The following is a 21,936-nucleotide window of genomic DNA, read 5'->3' as shown; positions in this document are numbered from 1 at the left end:
CAGGGTAAAAATGATTATGGAAGGATAGCCCATTGTGAGCCTCTGGTGATCTACCCTAAATCTTCTTTCCGTCCGCACCGTGCCCAGTATCCTCTGTCTCCTGAAGCAGAGGCTGGCATCTCCGCCGTACATTCCGATCTTGTGAAGCGCGTGCGATTATTCCAATTAAATATTCTCCAGTTAATTCTCCCATTTTACCTGTAAAAAAGGCTGACGGTTCATGGCGTTTTGTTCAAGACTTACGACAAGTGAATGCTGCAATCTTTCCTAGAGCTCCTATTGTACCTAATCCTTCCACTATTCTTTCTGCAATCCCTCCCTCTGCTCGTTATTTTTCAGTAATTGATTTAGCCAATGCTTTTTCTCTATCCCGTACACCCTGACTCGCAATTCTGGTTTGCTTTTACTTTTGAAGCCGCCGTTGGACATGGACTGTCATGCCTCAGGGATATACTGAAGCCCCTTGTGTGTATGGACAAGCGCTTGCTCAAAATTTAGAAGGGTTCTGGCCAGACCGAGGTAGTACATTAATACAGTATGTAGATGATATTATGTTATGCAGTGCTACTGAAGAAGATTGTGCGCAAGATACTAAAAAACTACTGCAGTTTCTGGGGGACAATGGACATAAAGTTTCAAAGGCTAAATTGCAATTAATTCAAACAACTGTAAAATATTTAGGTCATGACATCACAAATGGAATAAGAGCTCTCTCTAGCGATCGCATTAACACCATTCAAAATCTTCCCAGACCTGTCACAAAACAACAGGTTATGTCTGTATTGGGCATTCTGGGTTACTGCCGGCAATGGATTTTGAATTTCACTGAAAGAGCACAGCCGTTACAAAATTTAGCAAACACCCCTGGCCTTCCTCTTTCTGGTCAGGTGCAATGGTCCGAGCAGGCTGAGAAGGCTCTCTGTGACTTAAAAAATGCACTTTCGGTGGCACCAGCCTTGGGCCTTCGGACTTTTCTCGTCCCTTTACTCTGTTCGTGGACGAAAAGGGGGGATATATGAATGCAGTTTTAACACAATTACATGGGGATAAACAAAGGCCAATAGCTTATTTTTGAAAAATTGGATCCTGTGGCCGCAGCACTTCCGCCTTGCCTTAGGGCTGTGGCTGCCACAACAGAAGCTGTGCTAGCCAGTACAGATATAGTGCTCATGAGCCCCCTAACAGTAAAGGTGCCTCACGCTGTACATTCCATTTTAGTACAGGCTAAGACCTCCCATCTCACTACTGCTAGGGCAATACACTAATTGCCATACAGAAATAACAAAGGTTGTAAAGCCTCGAGTAGATCTACAAGAAACACCTTTAGAAATTGGAGAAAATATTTTTGTAGACGGATGTTCTTTGCGATTGGAAAACGGAGCACCCTCAACTAGTTACGCAGTGGTCCAAGGGGACCGCCTGCTGGAAGCAAATCGAATTTCATCAAGTTTAAGTGCACAAGCAGCTGAATTAATAGCGCTCACCCGAGCATGTCAGCTGTCGAAGGAAAAATCATAACAATTTATACAGATTCCAGATATGCCTTTGGAGTCTGCCATGATCATGGGGCATTATGGAAATTGAGGGATTTAAGACCAGTACTGGCAAGCCCATCCAACATCAAAAGTTAATCGAATCCCTCTTGGAAGCCATAACTAAACCATCAAAACTAGCGATTGTTAAATGTCAAGCTCACACAGGAAAACAGGACCTTGTCAGCAAAGGAAATGAATTGGCAGATTACTTTGCTAAAGAGGCTGCATACAGTAACACACCAATCTCTTTATTCCAACAGAGAAATGACAAGGACCCCGATAATCAAATTATTTCTTTACAGAGTGCAGCCACGGACATTGAAAAGAAAAAGTGGTCCAAAGAAGGATCCCTCTCTGATGGAGTCTGGACTCATCAGCAAACTAACAAACCTTTTCTCCCAAAAGCTTCTTTTCCAGGTATGGCAAAAATAGCCCATGGCCTCGACCATGCTGGGAAAGATGCCATGGTTCAAGATGTTGAAAAACATTGGGAAGCTGTAGGCTTCTCTACATATGCAGAGCAATTCTGTAGACGCTGTGCATTATGTCAAAGGTTTAATGTAGGAAAAGGCACTCAGGTAAGTCCGCCGTTACTCCTAACCCAATGGGTCCGTTTGAACACCTCCAAATGGATTTTATTGAACTAACACCGTCTAAAGGTTACCGATATTGCCTTGTGATTGTCGATGTGTTCTCCCGATGGGTAGAAGCTTTCCCTTCAAAACGCAATGATGCCAAAACGGTTGCTAAAGCACTAATTAAAGAAATTATTCCAAGATGGGGCATCCCGCAAAAGCTACAGACAGATAATGGTACTCACTTTGTGAATTCCATAATAAATGAATTGACTACCTGGCTACAGATCAATGTACATCATTACTGCAAATACCATCCACAAAGTGGAGGTATTGTGGAACGATGCAATGGCACCCTAAAAGCTAAGCTTGCAAAAATTTGTGAACAAACCAATTTATCCTGGCCAGATGCTTTACCCCTGGCTTTAATGGGATTGAGGGGACGGACACACCGGCAATTGGGGCTATCGCCGTTTGAAATCCTGACCGGACGACCCATGCCCGTTGGCATGGTTATAGGAAATGTGAACCTGCATACTGTGGACAATGATCTTCTCTCTAGTCTTACAGGCCTCCGAGCGTCCCTGAAGGAAGTCCACGAGCAGGTTAATCAGGCTTGGAGAACCAGCCCTCCATCTAAGGACTCGCCGATTCCCTTGGGCACCTGGATCCTGGTTCGAGACACCCGGAGGAAACATTGGCATCAGCCTAGGTGGAGAGGACCGTTCCAAGTTCTTTTGTCCACACCACACGCTGTAAAGGTTGAAGGATTGCCCGCCTGGATTCACGCCGCACTGCAAAAGATGGCACCCATAATATACATACTCTTGTTGTTTTTTCTTCCATTATCCACTTCACGGGTGACACTGACTTTCCAGGTTGAGGAAACTGCCTCATACCAGGTTGACTTTTGTGCAATTGTTCTGGAGTGATGTGTTTGCAAACACAGGACCAAATGACTGGGGTTATGAACCCTGGCAGGCTACTCAGTATGGCCTAAAGACTCGATTCTCTATTTTAAAGGGACATGCCTCTCATGAGTGTGCTAAGAATCAGTGTAACCCATTAATCATTACTCTAAAGAATCCTTCTTTGCATGATTCAGGAACTTATGTCTTAGCTGCATATGCAAGTGGTCATGATCCCCGAGGACTCTTTCAAATTAAGGTCAAGACACCTGCTCCCTCTCCTCTGTCCCCCTTTCCTACTTAGTTTTTGACTACTGCATCCATGCGAGGAAAAACCCTAGTCCAGGCTTTGAATCTAACCACCTTAACAAGCACGTTCTCAGTAGAAACTGGTTATGGAGACCAGAATAGATGGTTACTTATATTATAACCAGCAGCGTTTCCTTAATTTTACTAGAAATGCTATAGAAGGTATTCATGAACAATTAGATCGTACCTCCCTAATGACTTGGCAAAATCGTTTACTTGCTGAGAAAGGTGGAGTATGTGCTATGTTTGGTGATGCTTGTTGTACATATATCCCTAATAATACTGCACCTGATGGGTCCATTACTCGAGCACTAGCCAGCCTAACATCTCTTTCCAATGAACTTGCCACTAACTCAGGCATTTCTGACCCTTGGGATCGATGGTTCATGTCCACCTTTGGGTCATGGGGCCAAAGGCTAAAATCAGTATTTATTTCTTTGGCAGTAGTATTCATTGTCCTTTTACTTATCGGATGTTGCATTGTTCCTCTTATTCGCTATATAATATCCAAATATTTCACTGCTTCTATAGCCAAGGCCTATATGCTACACGAGGAACATATGCTCCAAATTGCCTCTTCAGTTTCCTCATCCCTTTCCCCCTCTCCTCCTCCTTCCCCATCCCTTACCTCCACCTTCTGAATTTTCTTCACTCTTTGTCATGCCCAGATTGATAAAAAGGGGGGAATGTGGAAAAATAAAAATCAGTTATTGATCAAATCTGGTGTGCGTGACAAGGGCCACGAGAAGTCTGTCTTGCGACAAGTGCAGCTTCTGTTTTCTGTAACGAACAAGAAGTTACAAGTGCCCAACTGATGACCTTTAAAATTGTGTAACTACTGATCCAAACAAAACTATTGTAAAGATGTAATGTCTTGAAATTCTTGTGCAACTAAAGTCATAAGGTCAAATTTTGCGCTTAGCATTATAAAAGATTTAGGACACCGACACCTGGGGGCAGATGAAGGGCAGGTGTCCTAGGACTGTGCTTCTCTGTCATTCTTACCTTTGCCTGGTGTGTATTAATAAAATATTTTTTACTAACTTTAATTATATCTCTCTGTCTTCAGTCACAAGAAATGACACTAGAGAAAAAGTGTCCACACAGGACAGTAGTGAGACCAGCTATGTTAGATGGGCTGGAGACGGTGGCACTGACCAGAAAGCAGGAGACAGAGCTGGAAGTGGCAGAGTTAAAGAGGCTAAGATTTTCATTGGGTGTGGCAAGGATGGACAGGATAGAAATGAAGACATTAGAGGGTCAGCTCAAGTTGGACAGGTGGGAGACAAAGTCAGAGAGGCGAGATTGCATTGGTTTGGACATGTGCAGAGGAGAGATGCGGAGTATATTGAGAGAAGGGTGCTAAGGATAGAGCTGCCAGGCAAGAGAAAAAGAGGAAGGCCTAAGAGAAGGTTTATGGATGTGGTGAGAGAGGACATGCAGGTGATGGGTGTAACAGAACAAGATGCAGAAGACAGAAAGATATGGAACAAGATGATCTGCTGTGACAACCCCTAATGGGAGCAGCCAAAAGAAGAAGAAGAAGACACGTTTGTGGGGACAATTTGTATTTGTTTGTGCCATTCACTCAAGTACAGTACATATCAGTTGTATGTAGAGCCACTTTAAAGTATGGAGATGTGAATGTATATGCAAAGTAGTGCTTGAAGTGGAAATACATAAGTGCCGGTATATGTGTTACACTGATGTATTAACGTGAAGAGTAAGGAGTGCAGAGCATTTCCCCCAGAAATTATCTATCTAAGACTGGAGCACAATAGATATCCAAGATGATAGCCGGTACACACCTAAGAGTGCTGGTAGTTAACAGCAAAAAAAACAATGCTTGCTAACAACCATTCAGCTTTGTATCTTACAAGAGCTTCGCCGAATTTTCTGTTGCATGTGGTGCTGGCTAATAAAGATCATGTCACATGACAAAACCTCCAGAAACCACACACCTACCAATGATGTATTATATTGTAGTAACACAGCATCAAGAGGACTGACATGCTGTATTTGAACCTCAAAGAAAAACTGCAGTACCATTTGAAAATAGAAGGTATAACCAAGGCAATGAAGGAGGAGAAAGGTGCACTGAAGATTTGTCCACATGTCTGGAGAAACCCAAGCAAGAAAAGAGCAAAGCATCATTTGCATCAAACCAGAAGTACACTTGCTTTGAATCTGGGAACTATTAATTGTAACTTAAGTAGTTGGGATAAAATCACCTAATGTATTATGGCATTGGTATCACTGTAACAGAAAGGTAACAGCCTTGTTAAGGATAAGTTCTAGATGTTATGTTTTGTTAAATCCAGTAAGAAAATGCAACTTGTATACATACATAAACAGAAATTCTGTGTTTTTAAGTCAGTGCAGTCTAGCTGTGAGTAGAATAAAAGTAGCTAGATAACATATCCACCTAAATACAATTATTGAAAGATCTGAATTTATAAGTTATGTACCTTTTTTAATAGGAAAGAAAAAGATCCATCTAAGCCAAATGAAAGAACATGTTATGTGTCTTTTTCTATAGAAGTGAAAAAAGTTCAACTAATGTACTGTCATTTTATGTTTTGTGTTATTTATATATAATATATTATAAATTGTATTTTTTTTTTTTGTTTATTGTAACAAGCATGATTGAGTCATTTGGTGAGAATAAGTCTATTGCTATGTCCGAACCACAACAGAGAAAGTGAAAGTGTTTGATTTAAACTTTCACAGATTTATGAACCTCATTTATAAACTGTAAACATCGCATCATATTTCTGACATCCCAGCTGAAGAGTGAAACAGAGATCCCTGATTTAACCTTGGAGGGCATCTTATTAATTGTTTCAATTAATTACTAGCATTGTCAAAGGCAAAACTGTTAATTACTCGAGTGATCAATTCAACCTGCTTTGTCTAGACATCTTAAATAAAACATTCTGTCTTAGGTCTTGTTTTGTGTTCTTGATGAAAGTGTCTTAGGTCCAGCGGTCTCAGAAACCAGCTCTAGGTGTGTCAGTGTGTTTCCCCATCTGGAGTTGTATACAGTAAGCAGCAGCACAGAGAAGTAACCAAGTTTCCTTTAAGTCTCTAACGGATTAAATTTTTTAAAAATGGGCGACTGGATGGGATTTGTTAACAAGAAAAGCTATTTTACGACTCAAAAATCTCCTGGAGACCCACTGATGACTGAGGAAAAATCATATTTGTTTTTCTGGTCTTCTAGTTTCATATGTTTGGTGTACAGGTATTACTTCTGGCAATGGTCTATCCTTTATACTTATGTTGCTGTTCTATATCAGATTTGAAATATAGGATTATTAAGGTGGCTTTTTCCTTCATACTGTATAGATTTTATTTTCTAACAGAACAATTGTTCTTGCTTCGACTGTACAGCTAATTCAAAGTATTGCCTGAAAGGTCATTGGCTCGAACTAGAAACTACAATGATATAACTCCCGATTATAAATGTTTAAACTAACTTTGTAGACTATTTCAATATCGCCTTTCTAATAAATGAAACTGTCAGCAGCTTCACCCCACTTTCCCTGAGGGTACAACTATAACACATAACATTCTCAAACCCGCTTAATACAATAGATACATTTTAAAATAACATGCGAGTACAAAAAAAGACTATACAGTACTCAAAAATACCAGTAGTATGCAACTAGATTAAAAACAAATCTTTTCAGTTTAAGACCTTATTGTGACAACTTCCAGAATGGAGGATGTTACACCCTGAAAGATTGCATGTAAACTCATAGGTCTTTTTATTTGTCTTCCAGCAACTCTAAACTGCATAATGCTATAGCAGCACACCTACTTGTCTAGTCCTTGGAGACACAACCACAACAGTACATTGTAGTATATCTGTACTCTGCTCTCACACTGTTCTCTCACTCCTTTAACCCTGTCTAGAACTCCCTCTTACCTTCTTCTTTCTACTTAGTTCTAGTCTTTTGGCATCCCCTCCCCTAGGTCTCTGGAACTCCTAACAAGTTTCTGTTAAGACCAGAGACTATGGAACAAATAAAGTGGTTTAGAGTGCCTACAATATGTTTTAGCTAACATGTGATAAGTAAATAAAAGATTACGATAGGGCCTTTTAATATTTTTTATTATTATTTATAATAATAATAATAAAATGCCCTTACCCATATGCTCAACTATCCCTGCATAGACATTTTACTGAAGATGAAGATTTTCTTCATAAATGGCAATGACTGCAAGTATCTCTGCATGACACAGAGAAGACAGACAGAATGCCGAAGACTTAAAAAATGGCCAATCACGACCATTGTGATTAAAAAGGCACTTATGAGTCTCTCGCGCTGGCTACGTTAAAACATAATGTTTTACAAACATAATAATTAGGTTGATTTAAATGCTGTGAGTGATGAGGCATTTCTGTTTAAATGAGAAACAAAATCTAACACTATACTTATCCTTATAAAAATCCCTTATCCTTATAAAAGTCCACAAAGACACAGTATGTCTAGCAATCATTCCTATGAGCCTCTTCAAGAATGTTATTGACGATTGAGTGCTAATCAATAACATCCTGATCAGTTTTTTAATTACCGTAATCAATAATGATGTCAGAACTGCTTTCCTGTAATTAGCCATGTCTATTTTGTGTCCCTTTTTGAGAATTAGATTTACACTCTCCAATTTCTGATCAGTAAAAACACTTTCGGCTTCAGCTGATGTACAAAAGCTTACACAAATGATGCAGTAACCTAACATGCCTGCTGATTTATCCTAATTTAGGCCACAAGCAATTTAAATACAGTTTTTTGGTGTTTTCTGATCTCTTTTGTCTTATGATTCTGACAACTGCAGGACTATATTTTCCCTTTCAAACATCACTACATAACTATTATTTAAAATTTCTGCTTTCACAATGTTCAAAGACCATCTATTGCTATTCACCACCTACTTAGTTCTTCTCTTCATTTTTGAATATGAACATTAAAAAAATTAATGTTATCATGATTATCATGACAATAGATTTCCAATTTTAATTCCACAGCTATTTTCTTTCTAGTTGCTCCTAGCTTTAAAAGCATTTTCAGTGTCGGCTGTGATAAAATTCCTATTGTCACTTGTAAAACGATTTGTATTACCTGTATAATGTCTTGTTTTGAATTAACATAAAATTGTAATAACAATGACTGCAATAATCTCAGGTGCTTATCAGATTAATAAAATTGTGTTAGATACACATTGCAGAGTTTCTATATTCACCGTCCTTGTCATCTTGCTCTGTCACCTACCATCTGCATGTCCTCTCTCACCACATCCATAAACCTTCTTTTAGGCCTTCCTCTTTTCCTCTTGCCTGACAGCTCCATCCTTAGCATCCTTCTCCTAAAATACCCAGCATCTCCCTTCTGCACATCTCCAAACCAACACAATCTCATCTCTCTGGCTTTGTCACCAAACCGTTCAACCTGAGCTGACCCACTAATGTCATCATTTCTAATCCTATCCATCCTTGTCACACCCAATGCAAATCTTTAACTCTTCCACCTCCAGCTTTGTCTCCAGTCTTTTAGTTAGTGTCTCAATCTCCAACCAATATAACATAACTGATCTCACTACCCTCTTATGAACCCTTCCCTTTCACTCTTGCTGATATCCGTTTGTCACAAATCACTCCTGACACTCTTCTCCACCCACTCCACCTTGTCAGCATTCTCTTCTTATCTTCTCTTCCACAGTCTGTACTCTGTACTGTGGATCCCAGGTATTTAAGCTCACCCACTGTTGCCAAATCTACTCCCTACATCCTCATCATTACTTTCACTTCTCTCTCATTCATACACATGTATTCTGTCTTGGACCTACTGACCTTCATTCCTCTCTCAAACATATTGAACTGATCCCTGATTTATTCCCACCTCCACCATTAATGCATCCATCACTCCTATGCACTGTCTCACATTCCTCATACATATTCTGTACCACATACTTCTCTGCCACTCCCAACTTCTCTCTAGACACCCTGACATATATATACAATGTAACTTCTGGCTTTCTCTATACTTCTCCATCAACATCCTCAAAGCAAAAATTGCATCTGTAGTGCTCTTTCCCGGCATGAAACAATACTGCTGCTCACTAATCATCACCTCCCATTTTAACCTAGCTTCCACTGCTCTTTTCCATAACTTCATGCTTGCTGTAGCTGATCCATTTTATCCTTCTGTAGTTACCACAGTTCTGCATATTACCCTTACTGTTAAAAATCAGTACCTGTACACTTATCCATTCCTCAGGCACCATCTCACTTTCCAAGACTGCATTAAACAATGTGGTTAAAAACTCAACTGCCATCTCTCTAAAACAAGACCAACAGCCTTTCCCCTACTTGCTAATCCATTCACTATCTCCACATCATCCAAACTTCTCTCTCTCTCTCTCTCTCATTCTCTTCATTTATCGGCCTCTCAAAGTGCCCTTTTCATCTGCTCAGCACACTCTCCTCAATATTCACATATGTGAATATGTTTCCATCATTATCCTTTATCACCCTAACCTGCTTTACCACCCTAACCATCTTTCCCAGCTTGGTCCCTCAATTTAACCAATCGGAATAGTTCTTTTTCTCCCACCAACCTCTCATACAACTTATCATATGCTTTATCTTTAGCTTTCGCCACCTTTCTCTTCACCTTACACCCAGCCTATTCAAATTGAAGTATATGGGCCAGATATGGCCCAGAAGCAACCTCTGGGAAGTCCAGGCTGCAATCCTGGCAGAAATGCAGAGAGGAAAATTGAGAAAAACACATTTTGCAAGCCTTCAGAAATTCCTATAGTAGTACAGACCATGAATGTAATACTCTGTGTAGCCTAGCAACATTCAACACACAATGCAGCATGTTGTTGTGTGTCTAGAAGTGGTGGTAGTAGTCTATGATACAGTGATTTTTTTTTTGTGATAGCAAATACACTGTACCAGCACCTCAGCTGTGACAGCTAGTCGTGTCATCAACTACATATTAAATAACTCTGTAATCAATTGTGTGGTGAGTCTTCCAGTTTTATCAAGTGAGTGGAATGAGGGTTTTTGCAAATAAATCAGACTGTTACTCTGAGAACCTTGTTACTGTGAAGCACCATCTTCACACTTCTCTTCATACGACTTGTTGACACTCCACTCACATGCTTCGATCCTATGGATTCATGGATGCTACGAGGATGACGAACAGCTGTTGACACTCAAAGCAACGAATGAATTAGAAAGACTGTATTTGATGAAAGCATGCAAACATTTTGGAATTTTCTTTAAAACGCAGTCAAATTAAGCACTGCCTGCTTTGCGGGACTATTTAGCTTTTTTTTTGTAGAATGTAGACCTAGTTATTAACCTACAGTTAATATTCTTTGATTTCAGAAATTCTATGTTCGTAATTTTATACTATCACGCATGATATTATGCACTACAGTACACAGACGCAGATGGTGTAATAGCATCCAACTGCCTCGTAACAAGGAGGTTATGGGTTTGCATTCTGGGTCCTCCCTGCTTTGTATTTACAAAGCACTTTGAGTAGTGAGTAAAATGCTATATAAATGTAAAGATTTATTATACTTGACGATTTCTGAATTTCAAATTTAAAAAGTTATTATTTTTCACTTAATAAACAAAATGTAGCACTAGGACCCTTGGCACACCATATGTGCACCACCACCTTTTTCTTTACAAAGAATGCTAATGCTAATCACACACGTGAAGATTTAAAATAAGCCTCTGTTCCCTCAGTGTGCAGAAGACGCTGTATTCTTGTGTGTTATCAGTTGTTATGCGTTTGTGCACTGCTAGCTTTGATAGTTCTTTTTTTATCCTTTTAAATGCACTTTGTGGTGTGCCTGACTCATATATGACACATATATATTTTGTTTATTTCAAAAGATAAAGAGTGGATAAAAAAGATAATTATCTAGTTAAGCCATCTTACCTTTTGCTGCCGGCAATGCAACAAGGTCAATTCCAACTTCAAAACTCAAAGATGCAATATGGCTGTCAGGTCCTACCATTTTGACTAGGTCTCAACAAATGCATTACCAGAAGAATAATTTTTAACCGTTGATCCTAGACAGGTCATGAAAATCTGTCATGAACTGTCAACACTCAACAATGTTGGCTTTAATTGCTAAGATATTATGCCTGTAATATAGCTGTCCTTAAAAGAACACGGAAAAATAGATCAGCAAAAGAAAGATAAAACAAAAGGGAAGGTGTTAACACTAGAATTACCAGAGCCTACAAAAAAAAACTCGTAAACCCAGCCCACCTTAAATCCCTTCGCACCTCTCCGTCAGCATCTTTTGTCTTGTAAATGTGTCAATAAACCCAAGCAGCCTGCTGTACCATCACCCCCACCGCTGCAGAACGAGCAAGAAGTTCTTCAAGTTCAAGCCTTGATTATCTGGGAGTGAGCTACCTAGAATTGTATAGAGTAAATAATTTCATGTCTGTTCTGTGTCTACAACAATCTATGTAAACACATCATTAAAACAGAAATGTTTTTCATATTTTAGTAATAAATGACAAAATATAGACATGAACTGAACACACGTGAAATTATTTCCTCTGTATGAGGATACAGTAAATGGTATGCTGACAAATTATATATCTGTTATGATTTTGAGTGTACTTGAAATAGCAAAAGTTTGTGAGGCCTCAAAAAAAAAAAAATAACAAAGCAGACCAGCCCTCTCCAATCTGCCCAGAAAAGGCCCAAACACAAACTTTATGAGCCAGTTTTATAATACATGGGCTCAGAAAGGGGTTTGGATTCACAACGTCAAAAATCTATTGTTTATGTCCCGAAAATGATACAAAGTGCCTTCTCTATGGAAAGGATACTGTAAACCTGTTGTAAACCTGGGAGTTCCTCCAAACAGAACCCCAAAATTAAGCCCTCAAGGTAGACAGAAGCAGGCACTCAAAAAAGTCCTAAAAATGGTTGCAAAAAGTCCCATAAGTGGAAAGCCACCATCACAATGAGGATGGTTACCATCAACCCCCAGCTTGTTTAATCAAAAGTACAAACAAAGAATCTTCATAAAGTAAAAAGTATTTATTTTAGAAAAAAATGTTCTGTAGCATATAAATGGTAAATGGCCTGTATTTGATATAGCGCCTACTAGAGTTCAAGAACCCCCCTAGGCGCTTCACAACACAACAGTCATTCACCCATTCACACACACATTCACACGCTGGTGATGATAAGCTACTTTGTAGCCACAGCTGCCCTGGGGCACACTGACAGAGGCGAGGCTGCCGAACACTGGCGCCACCAATCCTTCCGACCACCACCAGCAGGCAAGGTAGGTTAAGTGTCTTGCCCAAGGACACAACAACTGCATTCTCATGCTGGGAGCCAGGATCGAACCTGCAACCCTCCGATTGCTGGACAACCCGCTCTACCGACTGAGCTACTGCTGCCTATAAAGCCTATATAAAGCCTATATAAAGCTATATAAAGCTCCCAGGAGCACAAAGGACACAAGAAGGAGATGCCTTAAAAATGGGCAATTTAGTGGCAACCAAGTCCCAAATACACAAATCCAGAGGAAGGTCACGAAGCAGAGCAAAGAGGTCAAAATCCAATAAAGTAATAATCAAAAAGAACTCACCAATACCAAGTGCATACAATGTACTACTAGGACCAGCCTTGCCAGAGATAATACAAGCAACATGGTAGAAAAAGCTTGGACATACAGAAGCTAAGTACAGTAATATACAAAAATAAAAGAAAAAACACATAACAATACAAATAATAAACATAATAATATTACAATAAACAATGGAATCAAACATGAAAAAATAAGACAAAAAAAGAATTTGAATCCAAGCCAGGGGAGGAACTCTGACTAAATCATAACAAAACTTCCTATTAGGGAGACCAATTCAACAAGGAGTCTTTATAAATGAAGAATTTTCTTTAATATCCAACAAGTGAAGAACAAAAAATGGTAAAAAGGTAAAATGATTTGCCTAAAAGGGCAATCTAGGGCAACCAAATCCAAACAGTCAATCCAACAAACAGAATTTGCAAAAAGAGAAGCAATTTAAGAATAACAGAAAATCGATACTCATTAAGGCACTCTAGAGCTTCAAACAATCAATGGACTGCTACTGAATCCTTCCTTTGTGCCTCAGAGATGTCAGTATGGTCCTGCCTCCAGGGTCTCCATTCACAAGACATACAAATGGCTTCACATTTAATGATATAGAACCCAAATAATACATGGCAAATAAACATCCATACATTTTCTAACCCGCTGAATCCGAATACAGGGTCACGGGGGTCTACTGGAGCCAATCCCAGCCAACACAGGGCAGGAACCAATCCTGGGCAGGGTGCCAACCCACTGCAGGACACACACAAACACACCAAGCACACACTAGGGCCAATTTAGTAACACCAATCCACCTAACCTGCATGTCTGGATTGTGGGAGGAAACCCACGCAGACACAGGGAGAACATGCAAACTCTACGCAGGGAGGACCTGGGAAGCGAACCCGGGTCTCCTAACTGCGAGGCAGCAGCACTACCACTGCGCCACCGTGCCGCCTGGCAAATAAACACAATAAAAATAATACAGAAACAAGGAATACTTTAAAATAACCCAAAGAATGATAAACCAGAGAATACACATATAAACTTGGGAATAAAGCCTGACTGAAACATGACAATATTCACATGGCATATTTCAGTGGCTTCCAGTTGTCTTAGCAATTTCAAAACAAAATGACAAAAATAGACAACTGTTTAGCAGATTATAACAAGTGGTACTTTGGACTTATTCATACTTACAGCTTAGAATCCTGCATGCTCTTGACCTTAATCTTAAATTCTTGCTTTCCATGACCTTATGGATTGTGGAAAAAACACCAGTCATATAATATGAGACCTCCACAAGTGGCCTGCCTAGCAGAAGCTGTTTTGATGATATAGATTTTGGTCCCTGACATGTTTGCACCATGTCTGTCAATTCAACAGCAACATGAAAATTTCTGTTCCGATGGACAGGAAAATAAACCATCTTAGGTTCCCGATGTCAAAAAATTCAGAGAAGTAGAGGTAATTGTTTTTGCCTTTGCAGCTCCACTGTTAGCCACATGCTTCCTGAGGCAATTTAAACTGATCTTTAGATCACCAATGAATGGTCAATGGCCTGTGGATGGTTCTGGGTGTAGTAAAAAGTCTAAAAGGTGTAGTTTAGAGTAACTGATCTTATGGGGAAAATCAAAAAAGAAGTCGAATGGTGTTTTCTTTTTTTAAAAAAAAGCAGAGGACAGAATACAGGAACACACACACTCACACAAAAAGAGCACCTAAACCACAATAAAACGAAAAGGAGAATCAAAATAATCTCCAAAATTCAAAAACACTGTAATAGAACATTAAATGCCCTGAACGAGAAGTTCAAAATTTACTCGCTAGGATGCTGAACCTGCCACAATGTCATCATTTATAGGGGTTTCAGATGACACTATTTGTCATGTGAACTTATGAAGATGGGATTTACAGATCTTTCCTTTGGAAGGTTGTTTTACTTTTGTTATTCAACAAAGGCACATTTTAAATGCATTAATACACACTGGACTCGTTTTCCTGATTCTAAGAGTCCATACTAGGCGCAGAGTAACAGAGGAGCAGTGGAGCACAGATGACTCTGCTGTGTACCACAGCCCTGTTCTTTGCCTGTTCAAGAAGTAGTGGTGAGTAGGTTACACTAAGTACTATATTTAGTTGAGTGTCTGGCATACCAGAAATGCTAAGGTTATGTTTGTGTGTGAAAGGGCAGAGCAGCAGAGGGCTTCTTTGGGTGCAAGCTGGAGCAGGTAAGCATTTGTGCATTCACACTAATTACACAAAGTATATAGCATGTGTAATGGGCTAGAAATTAGTGTTTTAAAGAAAATGCCATTTTTGTGTGTTGCTTAGTGTAATGGGCTATAAACCAGTGTTTTAAAGGAAAGGCAAAATTTCTGGAAAATTAAGCTACAGGTTATTTTTGATGGCTATCTACAGGACATATATTTACCTGTCTTGATAAAGAGTCACCAAGTTTGAATAGTCAGACTGCTTTGATTAGTATCTCATCCACACACAATGTGGTGATAGCTGACCACACTACTATTATTGAACCAAAGTAAATGTTGTAGCCGCAGGAGTGTAAGGCGAGTTCAAGCACAGGTAAAACATGTGCTGAAAGAAATCTCTCAGTCCAAAAGTTCGTTTTAAAATAATTAGTGAAATTTCAAAGCAAACAATCCACACAGGAATAAAGAAAAAAGTTACACACATAGAATAAAAGGCAAAAAAAAAAAAAAAGAAAACATTTATCTTCTCTAAACTTTGATTTTCTTGTAAAACTTTACTTGTTTCTACTGTATACTTAAAGGTTCTTAACTTCTTCTTCTGTACGCTTTAAACGTATGGTGCGGCACTTTCATTTAAGTCTCACATGTTACTTGGCACACAAAACACGCACAACAAGGTATGTAAGGCACAGGTTTAAAACCATGTGCCCTCTACACCTTACACATGGCAAGGCTGATTACTAACTGAAAATAATGTTTAGTCACATAAGCTGGTGCTAGGGTGTTGTACCATGTTGGCCATTATGAATATCTTGCCTGAAGAAGAGGCCTGAGTTGCCTTGAAATCTTTTTAGTTAGCCAATAAAAGGTGTCATTTTGCTTGACTTTTAAAGTCAGATAAGCTAGAAATAGTTAAAATATACCAATTCAATTCAACTGATGGGGGTTATAGGAACCTACCATAGATTACGCACTAGTAATTAGTAAAACATTTATGTAACTAGCAAATGGCTCTTACAAATATGTTTACACTATTTGTTCCACAGAGGAAATTGGTATGCACCATTGTTTCACTGATCGTCAAGTTGATCTATGCAGAGACTGAAGCATTTATATATTTCTAGGTAAATAAGAATAAAGGAGAACAGAGAAGTATGGCCTGAGACTCATGACAGCTGCCTGCTTCTTTTATGTTTCTTCACCACATCGCTGTGGCTACACCCTGTAGCAACAGTGGCTTGTACCTGGCCCAGGTTTCCCTAGGCCTGATGCCAGTAACACATGCATGTGTTAAGGGATGGTGAAGTTTAGGGTGCCATCACTTGAAACCTGGGGAAAATCTCCAGAGTCAGACGACTGGTGTGATGAGAAGTGGGGGCTTGAGATTAACTTTTTCATCAAAACACTAGGGTAAAATAGGGCAACTAAGGTAAAATGGTAGTGTTCCTTATTGTTAAAATCATCAGTTGTAAAGTACCAATTTCGAAGTCTGAAAACCTCAAACACTAAAGTAATATAGAGATGTGTAAAATACTAGTAAAAAATGCCACACTTCTGTTCTCCATTTCTACAAACATCTTTTAAACTGTCAGCCAAAATAATGAATATAAAAAAGACCAGTAGTCATTATAAGTCATGGCAGAACTTGTATGAACATTGTAAAATCTAAAGAGTAACATATTGAGTAGATTCAATTGCAATCCTGGCGACACGGTGGCGCAGTGGGTAGCGCTGCTGCCTCACAGTTAGGAGACCTGGGTTTGCTTCCCGGGTCCTCCCTGCGTGGAGTTTGCATGTTCTACCTGTGTCTGCTTGGGTTTCCTCCCACAGTCCAAAGACATACAGGTTAGGTGCATTGGCGATTCTAAATTGTCCCGTGTGTGGGCTGTCGCCCTGCCTGGGGTTTGTTGGCTGGGATTGGCTCCAGCAGACCCTGTTGTTAGTGTATAGCGGGTTGGATACTGGATGAATTGCAAACCTCAATAATTAAATGGAATTGACCTCTCCGATTTTTTAAAAATACAGAATGTTTTTTTGGCATTCATAGCATCAAAGTACAGGCCAGACCCTGCAAATAACACTGGTGAGTCCTATTGTGGACTTAGCCATTCTGATGAGAGCCGACTCCTTCAACAGGAGTGACACTGGAACATCCCACCAGTGGCAGAAGCTGCAGCTATCTTTTTGGTTGCTAAATGTGCAGTATTCTAAATGTTTGCATATACTAAATGTACTGTTCTTGTAATTCTAAAGGGAGATATGTTCTTGTATATACTTTTCAATTGCTACCAAATGTGCTTCATTCTGCTATGGCATACATATTTGATGTTCACAAACAAATGCATTTTCAATCAAACTAGGCAATATAATGGAAACATAAAAAAGAAAAATGTGAACATTGCTATTAATATTTAATTGCTCAGTGCACAAACTTAAAAACGTTATGTACTTTGACATATCAGTCTCCTATGGATTGCCATACAGCCTCTCTCCCTGTCTTGATAGCAGACACATTTCTTTTTTTTGTGTTATTATAAATCAACTATTACTACTTGATCAAATGCTGAAAAGACTGTATCGGTTACATTTCTTTCATTTTATGAAAATGAAAACTCTATAAACTATTCCAAGATATTCCATTCTACATCATGTATCCCCATCAGCTATATGCTTAAAGTCATAAGTACTCAGTCTTCATATATCACACTCTCCGCTGTGTTTTTTGAACTACAATTGATATGGTTAAATCTCACGTGTGTCTACAAAATTGTTAATTGCCCAAGCCTGTCTAGAGTTAATGAGAAACACGTTGTGTTCATGCAACAGACTGGACTGGAAAACAGGGCTTATTCATTCAAGATTTATTGACTTAAGTCTCGATTTAAGTGTGGTTCATGGAATACCCTCCAGGCCAATGTCAGAAATGATCTTCAAAATGGCAGCAAAAAGGTAAACAAAAATAACATTAAAATGTGATAAAATGACCAGAATCCAAAAAATTGTTTTAAAAGTGAACAAAATCCATAATTAATTACTGTCAATAAAGAATAATTGTTTTCATTAAATGGACAAAAAACAGATAGATAGATAGATAGATAGATAGATAGATAGATAGATAGATAGATAGATAGATAGATAGATAGATAGATAGATAGATAGATAGATAGGAGACTAAAAAGATAGCACCCCAAACCAATTGTTTAACAGATTTGTCCCTCCTACTGCCATCTTCTTCTACTATATCAACAACTCTTACCATATGAACTGTAATGGCCACTGATGAGTCAATCATTGAGGACTTTCCATAACTCAAGGCCACTTTACGGTGTCCTCTGTCATCTGTTCAGTCTGTGTTTAAGGCACCAGAAAGTGCTGCTGCTGTGGAAAGCAACCTGCAGTGTTCCTGTTTCCAAAAAGGCAGGTACCTCTTCACCTAATGACTACAGACCAGTGGCACTTACATTTCACTTCATAAACACCTTTGAAAGACTGATCCTGGACTATATGAGACCTTTTGTGGTCAACCACCTGAATCCGCTACAGTTTGCCTATTGGGCAAAGACTGGAGTGGACGATGCAATTAAATCTCTTTTCCTGCCGGCTTCTTCTCACCTGGACAAAGCTGACAACATTGTGATGATTATGTTTTTTGATTTCTTCAGTGCCTTTAATACCATCCAGCCATCCTTGTTAAGTGGTAACTCAGAGATATGCAGGTGGATGAGCCTATAGTGTCCTGGTGAGGGGCTATCAGTTGGGCAAACCACAGTCTGTGAGACTTGAGGACTGTGTTTCTAATATGGATGTGAGCAACACTGGAGCACCACAAGGAACAGTCACTCTGTACACCTCTGACTACAAATATAACACCAAGTCATGTCACCGAGTCATGTTCTCAGATCATTCTGCACTTAAAGGGTGTATTGATAAGTGCGGGGGGTGAGACAAAGTATAGGAATCAGGTGGAGAACTTTGTTTCTTTGTGCAGAAACTGTGAATATGACAGCCAAGTCAGAACTTTCCTTTCTTTTTAATTTTCTTCCTTTTTAGTTATTCTGGTGTGTGTTCATACTATAGTGTATGTGAGTGAGTCTGTGTATCTATCTATATATCTATCTATTTAAAGAGCTTCTGAGAAAGAAAAAAAATAATTCCACTGGGGATAAATACAGTTCTATCTATCTATCTATCTATCTATCTATCTATCTATCTATCTATCTATCTATCTATCTATCTATCTATCTATCTATCTACTGTATATGGAAAAGGACAGTGGCATAATTATAAAGTACAATTATTCATAATTCTAAATAATAAAAAATGTGAACAGGAAGAATGACAAAATTCACAAAACACAATAAAACAAACATATAGATAGATAGGAAATGCACTATATAATAGATAGAATGCACTACATGATAGATAGATAGATAGATAGATAGATAGATAGATAGATAGATAGATAGATAGATAGATAGATACTGTATGTTTAGGACGTTTGGGTGCAATTCAAAAGGCCTATATTCCATCTGGGGGGTATTCCGCGAAGTGCGTTTATGTAATTGAAAACAAGCTGAGGAGGTCTTATTTGAATAAACCATCTTTTCCAATTTTGACTCAATCGGTTCTATGAACACCAAAAGTTTCTCATTACTGAAGACAGGCTGAGGGAATCCACAATTATGTGCACACTTATGGTATATTTAGGCAGGCCAGATAATCATAAATAACACCTATCATAATTCAAATAGCACAGAGGAGGATGGTATATCTACAGATGAAGTACCTGTGAATTTAAGCATGAAACTGATGGGATGCATGATATATTATTGGACAGGATGAAAATGCTTGGAATTTTATTGTCTTAAAATAGAAGAACATGTAACAGATGCCGTAGCGGTCTTTTCAGCAGTTCAAATAATACTTCATCTCTAATAAAACAAAGGAAATGTGTCTGCTATGAAGAAAGCAAGGGAGGCTGCATAGCAATCCATAGCAGGCCGATGCCTAACCACATTACTGTTCTAACTAATTGCCATGCATAATTACATGTTAATGGCATTATTCAAACTGAAAAATTTTCCATTTAATAGTCCAGTTTAATTGTAGTTTGTGAACTTCATACCTCATACACTTAAAACAAGTAGTAATCAGTAACATTATGAAATGCATTGAACAGCAATTGAAAATTATATACAAGAACACACTTCAGAATTACAAGAATATACAGAACATTTATATGCAAACATATATTGCACATTTAGAAACCAAAAAGAAATATGCAGCTTCAACCAAAATGTCCTAGTGTCGCTCCTGCTAATGGAGTTTGGCCTCATCAGAATGGCTGATTGCGCAATATAACTTGCCATACACATCAATGTCATTTAAAGGACTAATGTGTGCATTGATGCTATGAATAATTCCTGTCTTACTGAGTCAGAATCTAATGAGCATGGAAGTGCCATTATTTGTACATGAGTGCAGTCTATTGTGTCTATGATGTCGGGGGAGCCTAAATATCTTTGGATTTTTGATAAATGCATATACATAAATTTACTAATTAAAAAATAAAAAAGAGGTGCAAACATTTTTCATAATGAGCAGGTATTTGCTGTTGACTTCACAATGTCTGGGTTCAACTAATTGCTTATCAAGTTGACTTTTGTATTTCTATAATTGTCAGCAGTGCTTTTTTTCTGTCAGTATGCAACGGGACGCAGTAGCAGTACCTTTTCTGTTGTACAATACTAATAATAAATAAAATTAATAAAAATTGCACTAGATATCACTTAATTTGTTACATTGCCATTTATGATTTCTTTCATTTAGGCTGGTAGTATTGGTTCACTGCTGTTTTTGAAATATCTTCCATCATCGATATAGATAAAGGCTCAGCAAACTGTGGCCCATGGGCTGCTTGTAGAAGTATTGCACATTTGGGCCCTCGTAAGGTTATCTAAGCAAGATGCTGGTGCAGTTGGCAGGTGCTTTCATACTGTAGCAGCTGACAATTTCGCTGTTCCACACATACACAACCGAGCCTCTAGCACTTAACCAATATATGCTGCTTAATACTAGAATTGCCAAAGCCCACGAAAAAACATGTAAATCCATCCCACCTTAAACCTTAAGAATGCACATCACACTTTTGCCAAAAAAAGTGCGCCTGTTCTGTTTGGCACCCCTCTATTTATTCCCAATCCCCTCATCTCAACATCCTAATTGCTGGTTTTCATCGAGCCCGGCACCCTGCTTTGTTGATGCAGGTGGTTACAATATTAACAGTCTGTGCAGAAGCAAACAGTTTTATGTTTACGGTCAGAACTTCGTCAAAGAAAAATTTGCCTTTGCTTTAAAACTACTCTTTTACCTGTGTTTGTATTAAAATCTATCAAGATCAGCATTCAAAGTTTTACAATCAAGCCATTTCCCGTTGAAAGTATTCTAAAAGCTACCATATTTCATTAACACACATGTGTTTAGTGTATACTTTTTTTAACTGTAACTTTTTCGCTATGAATATAACAGTAACAATCTTAATTTGTTATAAGTGTGTTATAAATATTTAAAATATTTTCTTTATGTTCATGTGTTTGGCATAATCTAGGGTCCTCTGTGAATGAATCAGTAATCGCACGGTACAAAATATGTCTTTTAAGATGCTGTGTTGATCAAATTGGAGGCACACGCGTTAGAGATGATACATTTTTTACATTACATTCAAGAATGGTTCAATAATGTTGTAATATTACTAGTTACC

This window comes from Polypterus senegalus, chromosome 12, assembly GCF_016835505.1.
Source record: "Polypterus senegalus isolate Bchr_013 chromosome 12, ASM1683550v1, whole genome shotgun sequence".
Classification (NCBI taxonomy): Eukaryota; Metazoa; Chordata; class Cladistia; order Polypteriformes; family Polypteridae; genus Polypterus; species Polypterus senegalus.
This window is presented reverse-complemented; position numbering follows the sequence as displayed.